Source organism: Ascaphus truei, chromosome 5 (assembly GCF_040206685.1).
Source record: "Ascaphus truei isolate aAscTru1 chromosome 5, aAscTru1.hap1, whole genome shotgun sequence".
NCBI lineage: Eukaryota > Metazoa > Chordata > Amphibia > Anura > Ascaphidae > Ascaphus > Ascaphus truei.
In genome coordinates this window covers 130,769,820-130,790,331 of record NC_134487.1, presented here as the reverse complement: position 1 = coordinate 130,790,331, position 20,512 = coordinate 130,769,820, and positions in this window count along the sequence as shown.

Here is a 20,512-nt window from a genome sequence, read left to right as displayed (position 1 = left end):
AACTTAACTCGCTGCTAAAGGGCAAAGTACCTAAATGCATGGGCCTTCCCTACAGCAGCCACAAACTCATACAATGTCTCAGGGCCTAGCTGGGGCCTAGGGAATTACCGGGCCTAGTGCAGTGGGTCCCTGACCCTAGCACACACAACCTCCCCTGTCTCACTCCCAGCTCCTACTGACCTGCATGGTCTCTGGCTGATGACTATATCCTGTCAGCCAGGGGAATCCTAGAGCCCTATTGGCTGTAATGAGTCACCTGTGCTCCAGCCCCTGGGGCTGCTGGGAGTTGTAGTCCCTTGCAGAGCTCTTTGCTATTGGGGCTGCGTGCACAATCTCTACTGCGCATGCGCAAACTTCTAATGGCCGCTTCTCTCAACTGAGCATGCGCAATTGTGGGCAGTCCCTGCACTACGGAGCACCACTTTTCCCATTCCGCAATCGCTCTGCGCATGTGCGAACCTTCGCGCGTGCAGCGTCCACGCGCATACAAAACATGGCGACGTCCTGCGGAGTGACCCGCCGGTGAGCCCTTCGCCCTCCCCGCAACATCCCCCTGGCACAGAAGGTAAGGGGTGGGGAACGGAAGACCGGGGGACCAGAGGGGACCTGGTTACACTTGGGATGGTCCCTGGACCTTCACTATGGTCCGAGGGCTCCCACAGCAGTCCCTGCTCTTCCCCAGCCCTCTAGCAGGACCAGGTGAAAAGGTAATCACTCACTCTCCCCCCTAGGGTAGAGGATCAGGGCCTGCCAGTGCACAGCAGCCCTGCTTGATACCTTGTCTCTCTCAATAGTAGAGACACTTATGAATTTGGGGTTGCAAGTCCCTTAAGTACAGTAGGGGGAAGGTACTTGGTCTGAACGCATGATTGGGCAGAGCACAGACCTAGTCCCACCTCCTCCCCTGAAACTCAAGGAAGCTGCCTGTGTGGGGAAAACCCATAATTGGTACTGGCACTGCCTGTTCTTACAAGGACTTGCATGGCAGTGAGGGCAGACTAGTAGCCACACCAGGCACAGCTACACACTATATTTTGTATGTTTTTTATTTCATATACCTGCGCTCCCCAAAACATTCGAACCATTGAGAAAAAAATCCAGAAAGGGTTTGAGCTACAAATTACCATTATATTTATTATTTAATTGATCTCGTCACTATGCATGTTGTGAAATTATTTTGCACTTTAATGATTAAATTCACGGAATATTCACGTTATTTTTATTATAAGAATTGTACTTAATTGGTTTAAGCGCTTTTAGGATAACAATCTTTTTCACAAGGCATCCCTCACTGACTGTCCCACGCCGAGCTTCTGACGTCAGCGAGTCAGGCATGTCTGACGTCGGCGCGCCGGATGCAACGGGCCCAGCGCGCACCAGCGTCAGAAGCTAGGTGTGGGACAGTCAGTGAGGGAGGCGGGTCAGGAGGACATAGGTTATGTGGTATATTGGTGCATCACCACAGTAAGCTCACAGTAGAACATAAGTCTCTTCAAAGCAAATCCAATATCCTGGAACAATTGTATAATAGCAGGAATCAGGGTCAGGAGGACTGCAGGGAGCCGGGGCCGGGCAGCCACGAGAGGACTGGCATCCACGCCCCCCGCAGCCACCGGCCAGAGACTTGAGACCGTCCGCATGGTAAATGTATTTTATAAGTATTTGTTTATTTTATTTTATTTTTGATATATATGTATTTGGTTGGTGGGGGGGGTTTATGTATTTGGGAGTTTTTTTTTTATATATGTATTTGGGGGTTGGGGGGTTTAAATGTATTTGGGTAGGTGGAGGGGAGTTTGATATGTATTCGGGGGGTAGTTTTTTTTGTATGTATTTGGGGGTGGGAAGGTTTTTTGTATTTGGGGGTGGTTTTGTTTTGGTATGTATTTTGTGGGGGGGATTGTGTGTGAGGGGAGGAAATGAGTGTGAGATGCGGTGATTGAGGGAGAGTGGGGTAATTGATGGAGGGTTAGGGAGAATGAGAGGAGAGGGGGTGTAAGAGAGGGAGTGAGGAAAAGAGGGAGTAAAAGTAAGACACGGGAGAGAAATACATGAGGGGGAGGAATTGAGTGAGAGTGGGGTAATTGATGGAGGGGGGGTGAGTGAGGGAGTTAGACGGAGGGGAGAGAAATACATGGGAAGAAGGGGAGGAAATAGAGGGGACTCGCGAGATGTGAAATGGGGGTGCTCGCCAAAACAGCCGACACGGGGGAGAGGGGCCCCAGTCGTAAATCTAGTCCTAAGCCCTGGGAAATCAGTCAGTGGCCCTGCATACGCAGCCAGGTGGATACCTCGGTTGCACATGAATAAATGCATGCAGGTGATCAATGTGCACTGAAATTCATAGCCATTGATAGAGTTGCTCCAAACAGTAGGAAAAGTAATTGGGACAATTAATGCCTTAAAAAAGGGGCGAGGTGGATTCACTTCATCCACTACAACACTGTGCTAGAATATAGCTTAACCCCCTGATTGTACCCAGCTGTTACCCTGGGTTAATGTATATCTACCTATTTAACCACTATGTAACCAAGCTAAACCCTTTGGTGTCTAAACATTTCATACAAGGTTTTTTCTATTTAGATCTATCCTCCAGTGCTACTAATGCCTTTATTCAAAAGAGGTACTGTGCCACTGGTTAATAATTAACCATAGCAAAATAAACTCTAGGGCTATATATAAGGGATTATAATCCTTAACGAACTACCTGGACCTACCTCTCTCTATTACCAATCTTTATAGGAGATGTGGAGATATCTTTGTTTTATTAGGGTTTAATTAACCAAGTTGTTACCTACCACAGTTCATTTTGGGTATATATATATATATATATATATATATATAGTGTGTGTGTGTGTGTGTATACATACATACATACATACACAACATGTCAGCGCTGTAATTCTCACTAGATTGATGTGAAATAAACAAATCGAACAATTATTAACACACTAAAATAGCAAACATTAGTTATGTAATGTGAGTATATTCATAAATAAACATGATATATTATTTTTTTTAAGCAATAATGTGTTTAAAAGGGCGCAATTAATAACAGATTGGTACACTCAAATATTGCTTATATGTAAACTTAATAGTGTGTATAATACACACTTGAACCCACTGCATAAATGTAAGTGCAGATAATGTGAGTCCAAGTCTTGTGCGTTCTTGCCACAGTTAATGAAGGAGTTAATTGGAGGAAAATGCAAGTGGGTGTTAGCCTCTCTATTACCCTGCCTTGTACAAGGATCAATCTCCTATTCCTTGTAGGAATACACTGCAGACTCTGTGCCATAGAAATGTAACAAACAGTGCATTGCCTTGCATGTAGCGTGTGTCCGGTATAGGTATACTGTCACTAGCTCCAAGCAAAAATCTCTTGTGTCCTGTGTAGAGGCCTCATGTAGCAGATCCAGATGAACATCCTGCGCAATAAGTATGAAACAACTGCGGTAGTAAGCCTAAGGATCTTTTAACTCTGTCTCACACTCCCGGATAGTCCGGCCACTCTGCTCTCCCATATATGCTCAGTTGGTCAAAACAGTCATCTGTAGGCACAGCTGATAGAAATGGATCCAGAAGAGGTCTCGGCAATAGAACTTGGAAACTTCAAGGGACACAGGTCACCGAATCGGCCAACGCGTTTCGTCGCATCTGAGACTTCCTCAGGGGTATAAACCGCATTGAATCAACCGAGTATTTAACCCCCAGCAGTTACTTGGGTAACCAATAATCAAGCTAATTCTTAAAGCAACACCATCCCAAGATGGACAAAGGTGGGGAAAAAGGTATATAACTACATCCTATATCAAACCAGTATACAGAGGTGTTAAAACTATTGTGCTGATACATAATATTCAATAAAAACATAAAAAATAACAAAAATTATATAGATATAAATAAAAAATGGTGATGAATCTAAAAACACATGGGAAATGTGAAATAAGCTGTAGATCAAGGGATGCAACTAATGTGCGATTGTTACATAAATATGTTGTACACCCTATGATCAATCTGTCTAAATAAATTTATTAAAATGTATAGAAAAAGTATATATATATATATATATATATATACAGTCAGTGGTTGACAAATCACCAAAAAATCTACTCGCCACACAAAAAAATCTACTCGCCTAGTACCAAACGTGTGCTGCTTGGGCCAATATTTACTCGCCCGGGGGTTAAATCCACTCGCCCGGGGCGAGCAAATGTATAGGTTTGTCGAACACTGTATATATATATATATATATATATATATATATATATATTTATATATATATATATATATATATATATATAAAAATATAACTGATTAACATGTAGGAATTTGATAGTAGATTCAAGAATAATCTCATATCCGGAGAAACTAATGCCCTGAAAAAGCTTAAAAGTAATAATAACATTGTTATAAAACAGGCGGCCGATAAAGGCAGAGCCATCATCATTTAACATAGAGGAGAATTGAAGGAAACAATCCCTTGTGTTCGTTCCAAAAACTGTAAGTGCCGATAGCAGTCTGTTTATATACAAAATAATATATCTGTGAATGTGAAAAGGAATAGAACCATCATGAATATCACATTGGGGGTAACATATCCGTGGCAAGTGAACAACGACCGAAATACAAGTGGGATAATAATGGAAAAAAGGGGGACAAACCCCCGTGCCGGTGCTTTAGACGATTGGTAAAGACATAGTGACTGTAATAAAGTCCATATTAACTGACAATAATAAAATTGTAATAGTCCAGGAGATGTATACAACTGCTGCACAATAAAAGCACTGAATTCTGTAGCCTGTGTAAGTGTGGACAACAAAGCAGGTAGAGGAAGAGAAGAGCAGAGGGAGGGGAAAAACCGACAGCAAGACCCCTCTTTGCTAAAGTGTCATAGCGGTATGAAATGCATCAGAGATGACTTTTGTATTTTCAATAAATATTTTTTCTCCCGGCTTTTAGTCCAGCTTCATTATTGGTTTTTGCAGTGCTCTGCTTTTTTTTGTTTGTTTTTTCCATGTGGGATAATAACCCTCTGTGCAACCAAACTCCTGGTGTAGAGGAGGGAGCGGAGATGAAAGAGAAGGAACAAGCCACACCGGGAGGAAGCTTCGCAGCCGAAGCACCTCTGGCGGGTTCTCCAACTCACTCGGCAAGTCCCCCCCACAACAGGTAAGCACGGAATGGTGCCTACAACAAATGTTCACTGTGAATTAAAACAATTTTTACAATTAATATACATGTTGTGTAATGTGATTCACTTGTGATATTTTGAGCATACTTTTGGAATTTATGTCTGTTTTGTTTAACGCTTATTGCTTTCTACAATGGTAAATAATAATTGTTTATATATGTATTTGGGTTCAATATAAGTACTCTTTATTTGAAAGATATCTTTTGATTACACATACTAATGTGATTTTAGAATCACCTTTGTTGTGTAATTGGGTTTATAGAGAACCACATTCAATATTGTGCAATTCAACATTTACGATCAGGTCATCCATGGAATTGTTAATATGGATTGAGTTAAGGAGGATGTACATTATTGGACAGGGTTTCAACCAGTTCTCATTTGAATAACATACTCCCGTTCTGATGATTATCAGATTGATTTCTATTTTGTAACTTATTATTAATATTATGATTTTTTGTATTATTTCGAAGTAAGAGCTTAATTTATATTATCAATTTGCTTTAATATACATTAGGTTATGTCATGATTTTAGTATTTCAGGTCTTGATTCTATTCTTCATCTTTAGAATCAAATATATCTGTTGATTATTTTATTGACATATTTTGTGTATTTATCAAGTACGTTTTTTTCTGCACTAATTGATTCAACTCAGAGTTAATTCAGATGGACTTGATTGATTTATTAGTTCAACACTATTAACTCATTTATTTATCTATGTATGGATTATTTCTATACATTATATTACCAAGAGTGTTTAGTTTATCTTGTCAAAGGGATCCATTTTAGTACTATTTAGTTAAGTGAGCATTTGATCACAACATGAATGACAATCCAAATGTGAGTAATCTACTGTCCTTTTTAGATCCTTCTATTAAAGATAGAAATTATCATTATTGTTGTTATTTGATTTAATCATAATTAAAACTGATTTGACATATTATTATAGGTCTATTATGGTCAATTTTGACTTATAACAAGCTCAATATCATTGCTTCTGCATCCTAGTAGTACATGGGGTATTTTTTGTGGATACCTTTATTCACTATTATATATTATTTCAGACATTTTGGGATTTTGCATTCGTGTTGCTTTCTCACAATGCATCAGTTCCAGTTATAGGCCTTTTATTGTTCCAGTTTATAGTCCGGTACATTTTAACAGCGCACATGGGACGTGTCTGCTATTTATGATTGTACGCATAGTTTCCCTATGTTGTATAGCAGTTGTGTGTTGTAGTATATACACTGTATATGCATTGTTATCATTTTCTCCTTGTATATATATGATATTGGGCATTTGTCCAGTGGATAAGCGGCCCTGGTATTTCCCCCTCCCATTCTCCTTGTTCCATTTTCACCTTTCTCAGATGATTAGTGACAAGGTGCAGATTTCAGGGGCCGCCCCCCACCTGAGGGACGGCTATAAATTAGACACTAGATCCATATACCATTATTCTCTGATAAAGCGCTGCATGGTGAGAAACGCGGCAGAGGAATTTTTTGTTCTGTTCCTGGGTGTACATTACAGAAAGAGAATCCGTGCGCTTGGGAGAAGCGCAGGGATTCTCTTTCTGTTTTGCACATTTGTATGGCCAATTCCTTCACTAGCTGCATGCTCCTTATACAGAGAAGAGTTGGTGTTTATATTTGTTTTACCTGAGTGTACATCGCCATGTGTATCCATTACATTTTCTTTTTTAATATACTGCCTCCAACCCGATCATCATTGCAGTGCCTCACCTCTCTCGACTATCATTCAAGATAAGTCTGATTATGTAGCTGAAGCATTTAGACTACTGGGAGTAGAGAAATGATATACTCTGTTGGATCAGGATCCTACTGACTAATAGCAGATCATATTTGATCAACATTTGGCAAGAGCTAAAGATATTAGCATCCTTACAGATTATGAGTATACATTTCTCCACATTACACATCACAATATTGCTATTTTCTATGATCTACCTAAAGCTCACAAAAGCCTTATTAATCCACCAGGAAGAACTATTATATCAGGAATCATATTAATGACGTCCAATGTATCCCAATAAGTGGCCCACTTTTTCCAAGAAACAAAGACGTCCAGAGCAACATCCAATGTGACAAAAATACACAGTGAAATACCTATATATCTCTTGAAAAAGGGTTATTTAGTTAACCCTTTGGCCAAAACGTACAAACCTGCGAGCCACTTTCAAGGCATGACCACTTTCTCCAACCTTATGTGGTTAAATTTCATCACATATTCGAGATTCGTTGCACGTCATTTATTTGATTTCTGATATAGAGTGAAAGGCATCATATAGATGGGCCACTTGTGACATGCAGGCACTATATACAGCTCAACCCCATTATAACGCAATCAGTTACAACGCAAATCCGCTTATAACGCGATGCAAGCGTGGCTCCCAATTTCCGTATTTATGAATACTTTACAACACGATTATTGGCATCTTAAATACTTTATTGTACAATGCATACAATTGTACATTATTTCTAACGCGATCCGCTTAAACCGAAATGTGATTCTTTGGACCCCAAGCACAGCGTTACAATTGGGTTGAGCGGTACCAGCATTGATCATGTCAAGGTACTCATTGGTGGGAGGTAAAATCTTGACAAAGATGATGCTCTACCACCTATTCAAAAATAATTTATTTTGGATAGTATTGGGTTCATTATTTTATGTTTGATTACTCTTTTATTTGCAGCTCTGTGGAATGGCCATGGGCACAGGGGTTTCCCCCAGTTATGCCAATTTATGGGTTGCTGGGAGAACCAACAGGTTTGATCAGGCAACCCATATGGGTTGGGTCTGGTGAACTATGGTTGTTCCATAGATTATATACTTATCATTTGGGATGGGGAGGAGTTGGAACTCATAAAACGGTTTTCCCACTTTAATACCAATGATTTTGGTCTAATTTTTACATTTGTTTGTGGATGGAGAACATCGGATCAAAACGGATGTTCACTTTAAAACAGTTGCCTATAAAAATTACCTTGATGCAAAGAGTAATCACCGTCACAAGTGCTTAAACAATATCCCCTATGGACAGTTCTGTCGACTCAAGTGGAACTGTTCATAAGAACAGTTATGATTTTGAGAGACAGTCAAATAGTTTGAGGGAAATTTTTGACAAAGGCTTTAGTGATAAACTCATTGAAGATTCCCATCACAAAGTGAGTGGTATGGATGGGAATGTTTTGTTGGTTAAACACAGGGAGAATGTCTCAAAGAGAACTAATACATTAATAACGATAAATCAGAAGCTGTGAATCTGACCCTCCCATGCCAGGAAATTAAACTACAACAATTGAACTTCAAATACAAGTGGAGTTCCTCCCATATTAAATATCTGGGAGTTAAAATTGCCAGATACTATAGCTCTCTTTGTCACTGTAATTAACCCCCCTTTATTTGACAAGATCAAGAAAGATCTGCAGGTGTGGGATAAGTACCAGATCTCCTGGATCGGGAGGATAATATCGGTCAAGATGAATATACTACCTAGACTGTTATATTATTTTCAGACCCTTCTGGTCTTAATACTGATCTCGGAGTTAAAAAAACAGCAAAGTAAAATATTCTAATTCATTTGGCAGGGCAAAAGACCTAGGACGGCAAGATCATTTTGCTAGCTTCTAGAGCAAGAGGGGGTATGGGGGTCCGGAATATATATAAATATTATCAAGCAGCCCACTTGATGCATGTTGTGGTTTGGAATGCTGACCTGATGGTGTTTTTCTGGCTGGGTATCAAATCCCACTATTCGAGGGATACCCAACTAGCAATGACTCTATGGTCCCCCGGGAGGCAGGAGGCTAATATCAACATGTTCATATTGGGCTCGATGAGATGCACATGGAATATCTGGAGCAAAACAAAAGATTGGTAGGGGCTCAGTGACTGCTATGTAAAGCAGATGAGCCAATAAACCTACCCCTATGACGTTTCAGAGATACTATATTTAAAATGCCCTTAGAGAGTATACAGCAAGGAAAAGGATTGCCTAATATTTGTGAGAAACTGTACATAATACCACGCTCCTCCCTATAGAAGTTTGCTGCAGGTAAAAAGATAGGCCTTACATATAGAAAAACAAAAAGAATGATTCCTGCGCTCCTACCAATTAGGCCAAAATAAAATAATCTCATGAAAAAGGGTTATTTAGTTAAACCCTTTGGCCAAAGCATTTATAAGCCTGCATACGGTTATGCCTTGTCGTGGCATGCTGGCTTATAAATGCTTTGGCCAAAGGGTTTAACTAAATAACCCTTTTTCATGAGATTATTATTTTATTTTGGCCTAATTAGTAGGAGCGCAGGAATCGTTCTTTTTGATTTACTGCGAGATGCCTTCATTTTTACCCAGGCAAGTGATCAGATACTGGTGGCTGGGAATTGACCGGATGGATTAGACCCAGAAGTGCTAGATAAGGGGTTTTCCTTTTCTATTAGCTCTGGTTGAACAAAACAAAATTGACTAGAATCAGCTAAGAGAACTCTGCGAGACTACTGTTTGGGCCGGGTAGTGGACTGGGTAGATAGGGGTTACTGTCCTTGTCTCCCCTCCTCCCCCCTGGTTACCCCCCCTACCTTCACTGTTGGTTTTAACTTCATTTTTTTAGTTGTTGTTGTCTGTCACCCCAAGTACAAATGTTATTCAAAAGCTATGTAATACTCTGCATTAGTCGAGATGGATGATTGTTAGACTCATGCTATGTGTCACTCGGTAATTGGAACATTTTGATTTATATCTAAAATCATGTTATTCTGTTCTGTTTTCAATGTGTGGACACTGTTAATGTGTAGCCGAATTACTGTACCTGACTGCAGATGTATTTTGTCAATATTCATATGCTGAAAAAAATCAATAAAATGATTTTTTTTTTTTAAAGTTCTTATACCTGCAGACCTTTTAGTGTTCGGCCCGCATTCTCCACCATATGTGACAAACGGCTTACTCAGGGGCTCTGTCTGTCCGAGTCCGCTAGAACACTGTCTTTTAGGGTAAGAAAATAATGTGGCATAATATACTGTTCCTTCCAGCAGGCTTCTGCCTAGTTTATTCAGTCAATGAACACACAGATACCCAACATTATTTAGTCCCAGGCACTGAGACTGCAACACATTGAAAACAAATACAAAACAAAACAGTGCTCTACTGAGCAATAACTTAACACAGGATCACCCTGACTAGGGTTGGGCGGCTTGCCCACTTCCAACAATCATAATCATAAGGAACTTTACAAGTTAACAAAGGATCAGAATGATTCCCCTTTCTGCTTCCAGCAGCAGTCCTGCCTCCAGGCTCTTGGGGAGAGGAACCAGGAAACCAGCTTTAAATACCTGTTTCCTAATTAGCAGGACAGGTGACAGAAATCAGGCAGTAGACAAACTCTGATCTGGATCCCTCATCCCTCAGTTCCAGCAGCTGCAAAACGGTGGGATGGAGGACATCCCTTCTGTGGCTGCACTTTCCAGCCTATTCAGGATAAAAGCTGTCCAGAATCCTGGGAGCCTTATATATTGAATGTATTACCATTCCCTATATATATTTATTTATTCCCTCCCTTCCCTCCCTAAACCTAGATCTTTATTGCCTCGTTATTCATTTGTTGATCTGGTGGACCAGCTTAGGACTAGTTTTATTTTTGTTGTATATACTGTAATATATAAAGTACGTTGTTTAGCCTTTTTTCTCATTTCACCACATACATTTTTTATAGTTATTTAATAATGCTACTAGTTTTAATAGTTAATTTACTCACTCTGATTAACAGTGCAATACTGCAGAGTCTTTTTCTACTTTGTTTTCAACATCAAGTTGCACAGACAATGAAGTGAAAGACTTCCACCATGAAATCAACTAACATAACATTGTCACCTCAAGATCATTATGGGAGATGTCAATGTAAAGATTGGCACCCTGCAAAAAGAACGAGGCGTCACTTTGGTAAGTATATTTACGGCAACAGGAACGAACGTGAAATTGGTGGAATTTACAGAATTTAAAAACTTCTACATCATAAATGAATTCTTTAAAAAAAAAAATAGAAAATGGACATGGAGTGGAAGCAATTGAATAAAAAATGAAATTGACTATATCCTAGCCAACAAAACAAATAATGATTGAAGACTGCACAGTCTTTAAGCATTTTGACAGGAGTGACCACTGATTGGTTCGCCACAAATTACATCTGAATGTGAAGATGAACAAATAAAAAATGTATTAAAAAGACAAAAACGATCAATATCAAGAACCTCAAGAATAATGGCAGGGTTTCAACTGGGGCTGAAAAATCACTTCAGCTGGCTTGAAATTAATGGGGACACTTTAACAAACAATGATGAAGAACTTATAAAGATTGTAGTTGAAAGCACAGAAGAAAAAAAAAAACCCAGATGAATTGGTATTTAAAAAAAACAGGAAAAGAAAATATCAGATGAGACACAGCAGCAGTTACTGAGGAAAGAACAAGGAAATAAGCAATCCAAAGACGCACGAACAAGAATTGAATATGCTGTGCAAGACAGTCCGCAGGCGTATAACTGAAGGTTGTCATATTAATCGATGTGAAATACTGTACCAGTGCAGTAACAAAAGTGTGAATATATAAAGCAACCCGATGTGTTACTTTATGGCAAACCTTAATACAATATGACACTCAAGTAAAAACGTGATACAATGTAATAAACCTTAATACAAATAGAGGGTAAGTCGCTTTCTAAATTTAACATAGGTTGAACTTGGTGGATATACTGTACTGTAGGTGGATCTACTACAGTATGTAATACAACCGTAAAAAAAAAAAAAAAAAAACACTGCAATAAAATGTTACTCCATTCATAACTCAGTTTAATAAAGAGGCATATCAAATTAAGAATATACTGAAGAAACACTGGAACATATTGAAGCAGGATCTCATTTTTAAGGAGATTTTACCTGATCAACTGTGACAAACAAAGCACCTAATTTGAAGATCTAATTGGCTCAGAGCATTCTAAAAAGGAATAATAAACATGAAGACAATACATGTAATTGCTTAGGGAATAGATTAGTTTTTTTTTTTTTGTTTTTTTTAAATGTCTAAAATGCAAAGCTTCCAAATCCAGTAAAACTGATATTTTTAAATAAAATTTAAAATATAAAATTTTCACTGTAAAATGGACTAGGTAACATATCTAATGTCCGTGCAGTCTGCAATATGTGGGCTGCACTACCAGACCACTATGCACGATAATCTTGGATATATACACCAGTCCCATAATGTTTCATTACACTTCAAAAAGAAAGCCCAATTTGCATCCAACAGGGTTAAACTTTGTAGGGATACATCTTGTTCATGCTAATTGGAGAGCGAGTATCACAAAGAGAGACGTTTTGGCTCTTCAAATTGGGTACTGTACTTTGAATCAAGCCGGAATTAATGTGGATATTGACCTGCATTTCTTTATAGTATAGGTTGTCTGTTTGTTTTCTATTTATGACCATGTGAGTCTATGCACAGATTATAGGGATCTATTATAGGTTGCTATTTGAATTGGTAGTGTTTTTATAAATGTAGCTTTATTTTCAATGAGTAAATTAAATTGATACATTGAGACATGTCTAAAATGTAAGGCAGAGATTCTATTAGGCGCGCGTGATAGAGCGCATGGGGTCATGCGTGCCTGTCGCCCGAGCAATGCGGGAAACTAAGGCGGGAGGCGTGGCAGATGCGTCACCAGGCTGGTTTGCCCTCATTGGCTGAACCGCTCACGTGACGCGGCCGTCGCATGAAAAACAAAATAATTTGTATTTAAAAAAATCTGCCGCACGGTCGCTCTGCAGCGCGCTCGCGCTTACTATGGCCGGCCCAATAGAGCTTCTGCACTTTGTTCGAGCAGCGCACAAAATCGCATGCACTGTCGCGCCTACTATAAACGCAGCGTAAGTCTGCTATAAATTCTACTGTGTTGAAAGACCTAAATTAACACCATAAATTCATATTCATTTTATATGGATATTAATTCTTTCCTATTTGTATATATCCTTTTTACCCAGTGAATCGTATATTTAGGTGATTAACATTGTTTTTAATATTGTGTATTTGTTAGATTCATTTTTATTTTATAAATAAAAAAAAATTGTGGTATATACAGGGATATGCCAAATGTAAACATGAGAAGGTTGTGGATAAAAAGAGTCAGGAAGGAATGTATTTTTCCCCCTTATGAGACATCGGGCCTCATGCAGTAAGCGCCGAAAAGCCACTTTTCGCCAGCTTCTCGAAAAAAATGCCGATTCAGTATCTCTGCCTTACATTTTAGACATATCTCAATGTATCAATTTAATTTACTCATTGAAAATAAAGCTACTTTTATAAAAACACTACCAATACAGCGATTCAGTAAGCCCCGAGAAGCTGCCGATAAGAGCAAAACTCGCCTTTTTTTTTGCCGAAAAAAAATATTTGGCAGTTGCTTGGCGAAAAGCCACTTTTCGCGCTGATCGCCAGTTTTTCAAACAAGCTCAATTCTAGTAGCCCCGATCAGCTTTTCGCAGCTTCTCGCCGCTCTAGAATTGAGAATTTCTCTCAAAACCATCCCGCCACAAAAAGTTGGCAAGAAGGTGGGGAGAAGCAGCGGATGAGCTGCGAGATGGGACTTAGAAAAAATCAGGCCATTTTCCTGCCTCGGATTGATGCGGGGGTCCCTGGAGCTAATACCCATTAATACCAGCACCGGAGAACCCCGGCATGCATCCGATGCAGGAAAAATGCATTTACAGCCCACTTCATTACCTTAGCGGCTAACCGCTAAGGCAAGGGTGGGGAACGTCAGGCCCGAGGGCCGTATAAGGCCCTCGAAATCATTTGGTCTGGCCCTGCTAAGGCAACTGCTATAACCGGGGTCGCGCTAATTATTTTTTAAATGGCCGCCGCGCGCTCGATCGGGAGGAGGGAGGAGGTGGTGTGAGGTGCCGGCAGCCCTACACGATCCCCAGCAGCCACCGTACTAGCCCCAGCAGTCACCATACTTCCCCCGAACTCCCCCCGCAGCATTCCCTGCACTTCCCCCATGCTTCTCCAGCAGTTCCCTCCGCACTTACCCCAGCATCTGCCCTACACGATCCCCCCAGCAGCAGCAACTACCAGAGATAGGGGGGCGGGGTTCTGTGTGCCTACATACCTGCTGTGTGCCTGCCGTGTGCCTGCCGTGTGCCTGCCTGTCTGTGTCTGTATGGCCCGCGAACGATGTTATAAATATCCAAATGGCCCTTGGCAGAAAAAACGTTCCCCACCCCTGCGCTAAGGGAATGAAGGTGTTAACTACAAGTGCCAGGCTTATTGTGGGTAGCGGGGGTGGGTGAAGGGGGTATTTGGCCCCTGGTGGGTGTTTAGGCCTTGCGGGGGAACTGCGGGTGGACCTAACCCCTTCATTACCTTAGCGGTTAATACTACTAAGATACTGAAGGAGTTAACCCCTCCCGCTACCTACCCGCAAGGCCGAAACACCCACCGTTGGGCATAATACTCCCTTCACCCACCCACGCTAACCACAATAAAAACAATACACACACAGCCCCACCACCCACCTCCTAGGCCCTCAAAAAACATTACTATATCAAATACGCCACCCACCCCCTGTGCCCCCAACAACCTCTATACCCCCCTCTATACCCCCCAAACATAAAGCACATTTTTTTTAATGCACAGGAATTATATTACAGGCCGGTGGAGGCCCTCGGGTGGTCCCCACAAGTGTCTGGGGGTCGCCGCTTGCCTGCAGTACCAATTCTGTGCCCCCAAAAAATAAATAAAAAATACTAAATACTTTAAAATAAATACACCCCCCACCCCACCCCACCCAACCCCCTGGCACCCCCTAACACATACAGTACAGTAATGAGCAAAATTACTATTATCCACATATGGATAATAATGCATTTGCCCATTTAAAATACAATAAGCAGCAGAAATAAAATAAATACATCTTGCACTCACCCCTGCCAGGCTGCCACGATGAAGGCCTCCCCCCATCCATGCCCTCCGGTGGCCCTCTGATTGGCTGTAGTAGACCATGTGACTACCTTTGGATGACGTCACATCCTTTCTCCCAAAAACTCTGTCACATGGTCTACTACAGCCAAGTTTTAAGGGTAGGGAAAGGGGAAAGGGGAATGGAGGCTCCCGCATCAGCTAGTGAAAATGGCAATGTGAATGAGGTAACTCACAGACTGGTGCAATAGAGGATATATATGGTTAACAACATAGACGAACAGGAAAGATCCTCCTAGAATGCACTCAGAAAGGTAAGTCAACGTGATATGGTTGATAATATTAAAAAACCTTTTAATCACACATATAGTAAAACATCTTGTATAGAGGGAAATGGCAGAAAGTAATCCACGACCAGTCCCTATTGACAAACCAAGAAACAATCTTCCCAAATAAATACACGGGAGATAATGAGGTATGACACTACACCGCCGATATGTGGGCTAGAGACCTGCCAGTAGTAATCACAGTGTAACTTCAGACTAGATAATCTGTTCTATAAACAGATAATCTATTGTCAAAAAATCAGCACACTTAAATAGACGTACGTTTCGCGCATGCTCGCGCTTTTTCAAAGGTACCTGCCCGCAGTCAACGAGCACTTAAATAGCTCATGGTTGTCATGACAGCCTGCGGGGGAGTGTCTACCCCGGGCTGTTAGCTGGATACACTGCCGCACTCTCTGACCTGCGGCATGTGAAGTGTATAAATGAAAGCCTAATATGCTTAGTGATAGACTGCTGTTGTAGCAGATTAAACACATACAGTAGCACCAATCGATGTAAATGCAGGCATACGTGAATGCTGTAGTTGTATGCACAGAGTACATAGAAGAGTGGTAAACAGATAATGCCCCAACCTCCATAAACACATCAGTGGTCTAAATCAATGAGAGAGGGGGGGGGGCCGTAGTAGTGTGGATGGGGAAGGTAGATTGCACTAATTAAGTGCTCACTGAAATAGGAAGGATAGTATGTCCCCAGCATGTAGTTCCCTGGTGCAAGGGTGTGATGTTACAACTGCACATTAATGGAAATATGTGCTCAAGCTTAAACAGGGAATGAATATCCATAACTGAATAGAGGTGACAATACTTCAGATGAATGGAGAGAAAAGGAATTCCTCGTTCAGTCCCTTGGGGGCCAGGGTACCCAAGGTGTAGATCCATCGGGATTCACGTTTCAGGATCTCATTGTCCCAATCTCCACCTCTGCTATGGTTAGACACTGCCTCAATACCCACAAATTTAAGAGCTGTAGACATTCCCTGGTGTCTATTATGGACGTGGTTGGCAACAGGGGTATCGCGATGGTTGCGAATATCCCCTAAGTGCTCGAGTATCCTGTGTCTTAGTTGCCGTTTGGTCTTACCTATGTACTTTTTGAGCACTTAATTAGTGCAATCTACCTTCCCCATCCACACTACTACGCCCCCCCCCCTCTCATTGATTTAGACCACTGATGTGTTTATGGAGGTTGGGGCATTATCTGTTTACCACTCTTCTATGTACTCTGTGCATACAACTACAGCATTCACGTATGCCTGCATTTACATCGATTGGTGCTACTGTATGTGTTTAATCTGCTACAACAGCAGTCTATCACTAAGCATATTAGGCTTTCATTTATACACTTCACATGCCGCAGGTCAAAGAGTGCGGCAGTGTATCCAGCTAACAGCCCGGGGTAGACACTCCCCCGCAGGCTGTCATGACAACCATGAGCTATTTAACCTCTACAGCCAATCAGATTGGGGATTTAGTTCCCACGATCTGATTGGCTCAAGTACCATGTGATGGTGGCCATCTTGCTTTTGATGACTTAATCTTAAAGGGAAATGAAGCACAGCCATTCTGATTGGCTGGCATCATTCCCTTTAAATGACATCACCAAAACCCCCCCACAAAATCATGGTTTTCGCTGCCGAATCAGGGCCGTGGGAACCATTTGATGGAAATGTGATATCAGGGGCCTATAAAAGCATATGACGCCTCATTTTAGAGCAAGAAGCAAAGGAGGAAGGACATCCTGAAGGAAGAAGAGGACAAGGGTGTGCCGGATGAAGACACAGATGAAGAGGAAGAGACAGATGAAGACCCCGAAGACCCTAGAAGAGTGACGGTATGGATTACAATTTTTTTTTAACATGGTTTCTGTGCATGGATTGGTTTGTGAGTATGCGGTGTCCCCTGGATTCGGAGGGTGAAGTCATCTAAAGGTAAGTAAAAATATTAAATGTATGTTATTTTTATTTTACAAGTTTTTCATTTTTTTAATGTGATTGTTTTTTTTTATGCCCATTTATTGACTCTGTGTTTATGTATGTCCCTACGGATATACATACAGGGACAATCAATGGTTGTTTTGGTTTTTTATTTTTTTTGTAATTGAATTATTTTGTATGCCCATTTATTGCCCCTGTATTTATGTATGTCCCTATGTCGCCGAGGGTATTCTCCATCAAAGCCGGGAAACCTCGCGGCTTGCGGCTCTAGCCGTATTAGAATAAACTTGGTCGGTACTGTACATACAAGGAAAATCAATGTTTTCTTTTGCAAATGCTTGTTTGGCTTGTTTAGAAATATTGGTGCAATGTAATGTTTTTTTTTTTATTTAGTAATATGTAATTTTGAGTGCTGTTTTAAATAATTTATTTCAGGGGGGTCTTGCTTTTTAATAGTAGCTTCTTTTTGGTAGTTAGATTTTGGATGATGGTGGTTACTTTGAACTTGCATTTATATCAGAATGGTTGTTGTGTAATTTATTTTGGCTTGGATTACTTGATTGTTGGTAATTTATGTCTGTTTACTTCTTGCTTTGTTTATATTTTATCATTGTTTGGGTGGTATTGGATCTTGTTTGTAATTGTTTCTTTTAGTTTGAGCATTGAGTGGCATAGTGTTACATGATGCACAGATTATTTGCATCATGTACCCACTGTACCATTCAATTGTTTGATTGGCATTTGTTATAGAGGTAATTGGCTATGTGCTGTGTTTTATTTTGAGATGGGCTGTTTTTTATATTTGGCTATGGGATGATTTTATTTTGAGATGTGATGTTTTTATTTACGCATGTTTTGGTAATCCTTTACCATTTCTTTGTATATTGGTTAATCATGCCCCTATTATATATATTATATATGGGCATGATGAAGCCACTGTACAAATGAATGGGTGAAGGTTGGGGGTAGTTGCCTGGGGAGGGTGTTTAGGCCTCGTGGGTGGGTATCGGGGCAGGGCAGGTTAACCCCTTAATTAATTTTGCGGTTATTAACCAATAAGTTAATTAAGGGGTTAGGGGACATTAGAATGTATTTGCTATGTATTTTTCTGGCAATGGAGGACAGGGACCTGCAGATTCTGATGAGGACCCCCTTCATATTGGCTGTTGTAAGTAGAACTGTATTTATTTACTTTATTTATGCTGGTTAATGTGTTTAATAATGGGCAAATAATCTATTATCCATATCTGGATAATAGTTATTTTGCACATTACTGAACTGTATGTGGTGGTGGTGGTGGTGGTGGTGGCGGTGGTGGTGGGGGGGGGGGGGGTTGTTGATTTATTTAAATGTAGGCCATGTTTTATTTTTTTACATACAGGGTTGGTTACATACAGGGTAGGGTAGGTCTGTGGGGACCTATGGAGACCACCTGAGAACCCCCGGACGCCCACGGGTACCACCCGAGGATCCCCGTAAGCCCATGGGTACCACCTGCGGACCCAAGGGGAACATCTGCAGGGAAGCACCGTGGACCCGCAAGGACCACCCGAGGACCCCAGACCCCCGTGGGAACCACCCGAGGGCCTCAGACACCTGTGTGGATGACCCGGGGACCCCCAGACACCCGCGGGTCCATCCATGGACCCCATTGGGGCCCATGGTGACCCCCAGGGACCACCTGGAGGCCTGCGGCACCTAGCGGGGACCACCTGGAGACCGCCAGACACCCGTGGGCACCCCCCGGGGTGCACTGTGGGGCCGGCGGACACCCGTCAGGACCACCGGGGACTACCATAGGCCTGGGGTATTAAACCTGTATATAAAATAATAAATCAGGTTTTTATGGGGGAGCACAGGGGGTGGGTGGGTTATATATTGTTTATTAAATATGGTAATGTTTATTGTGGGGCCTAGGAGGTGGGTAGTGGGGCTATTTTGTGTAGTGTTTTTATTGTGGGAAGTGGGGGTGTGTGAAGGGGGTATCATCCCCAAAGGAGGGTGGTTAGTGGGTGGTTAGGCCTTACGGGTGGGTATTGGGAGGGTGGATAGGCCTCACGGGTGAGTAGTGGGGGAAGGTGGGTTACCAACCGCTAAGGTGATTAAGGGGTTAGGGGACATTATATTGTGTTTTTTTTATTCTTCTCATTTGTTTTGCAGCACCGGAGGACACGGACGGGGTGAGGATGAGGACGGCCTTCATCGTGGCAGCCTGGCAGGGGTGAGTGCAAGATGTATTTATTTTATTTCTGCTGCTTATTGTATTTTAAATGGGCAAATGCATTATTATCCATATGTGGATAATAGTGATTTAGCCCACCATTATTGTACTGTATGTGTTAGGGTGCGGGAGGGGGGTGTGTGTATTTATTTGAAAGTATTTATGTATTTTTTAATGTATTTTTTGGGGGCACAGGATAGGGACTGCAGGCAAGCGGGGACTACCCAAAGGCCACCTCAGGCCTGTAGTATAATGCCTGTGCATCCCAAAAATATTAAGATATTTTATGTATGTTAAGGGGGTACAGGGGTTGTTGGGGGCACAGGGGGCGGTAAATTAGATATTGCTATATTTATGAGGGCCTATGAGGTGGGTAGTGGGGCTGTTGTGTGTATTGTTTTTATTGTGGGTAGCGGGGGTGGGTAAAGGGGGTATTAGCCCCAAGGATGGGTGTTTAGACCTTGCGGGTGGGTAGCTGGAGGGGTTAACCCCTTAATTACCTTAGCGGTATTAACCGCTAAGGAAATTAAGGCGTTAAGTCCACCCGCAACCCCCCCCCATTGGCAAGGCCTAGTCACCCACCAAGGGCCAAATACCACTATCACCCGCTACCCACAATAAGCCTGGCACGGGTGGTTAACCCCTTCATTGCCGTAGCGGTTTGCCGCTAAGGTAATGAAGTGGGCTGTAAATGTATTTTTCCTGGAGGCATGCCGGGGGTCTCCGGTGCTGGTATTAATGGGTATCAGCTCCAGGACCCCGGCATCAATCCCAGGCAGGAATAGGGTCTGATTTTTCTAAGTGCCATCTCGCTGCTTATCCCCA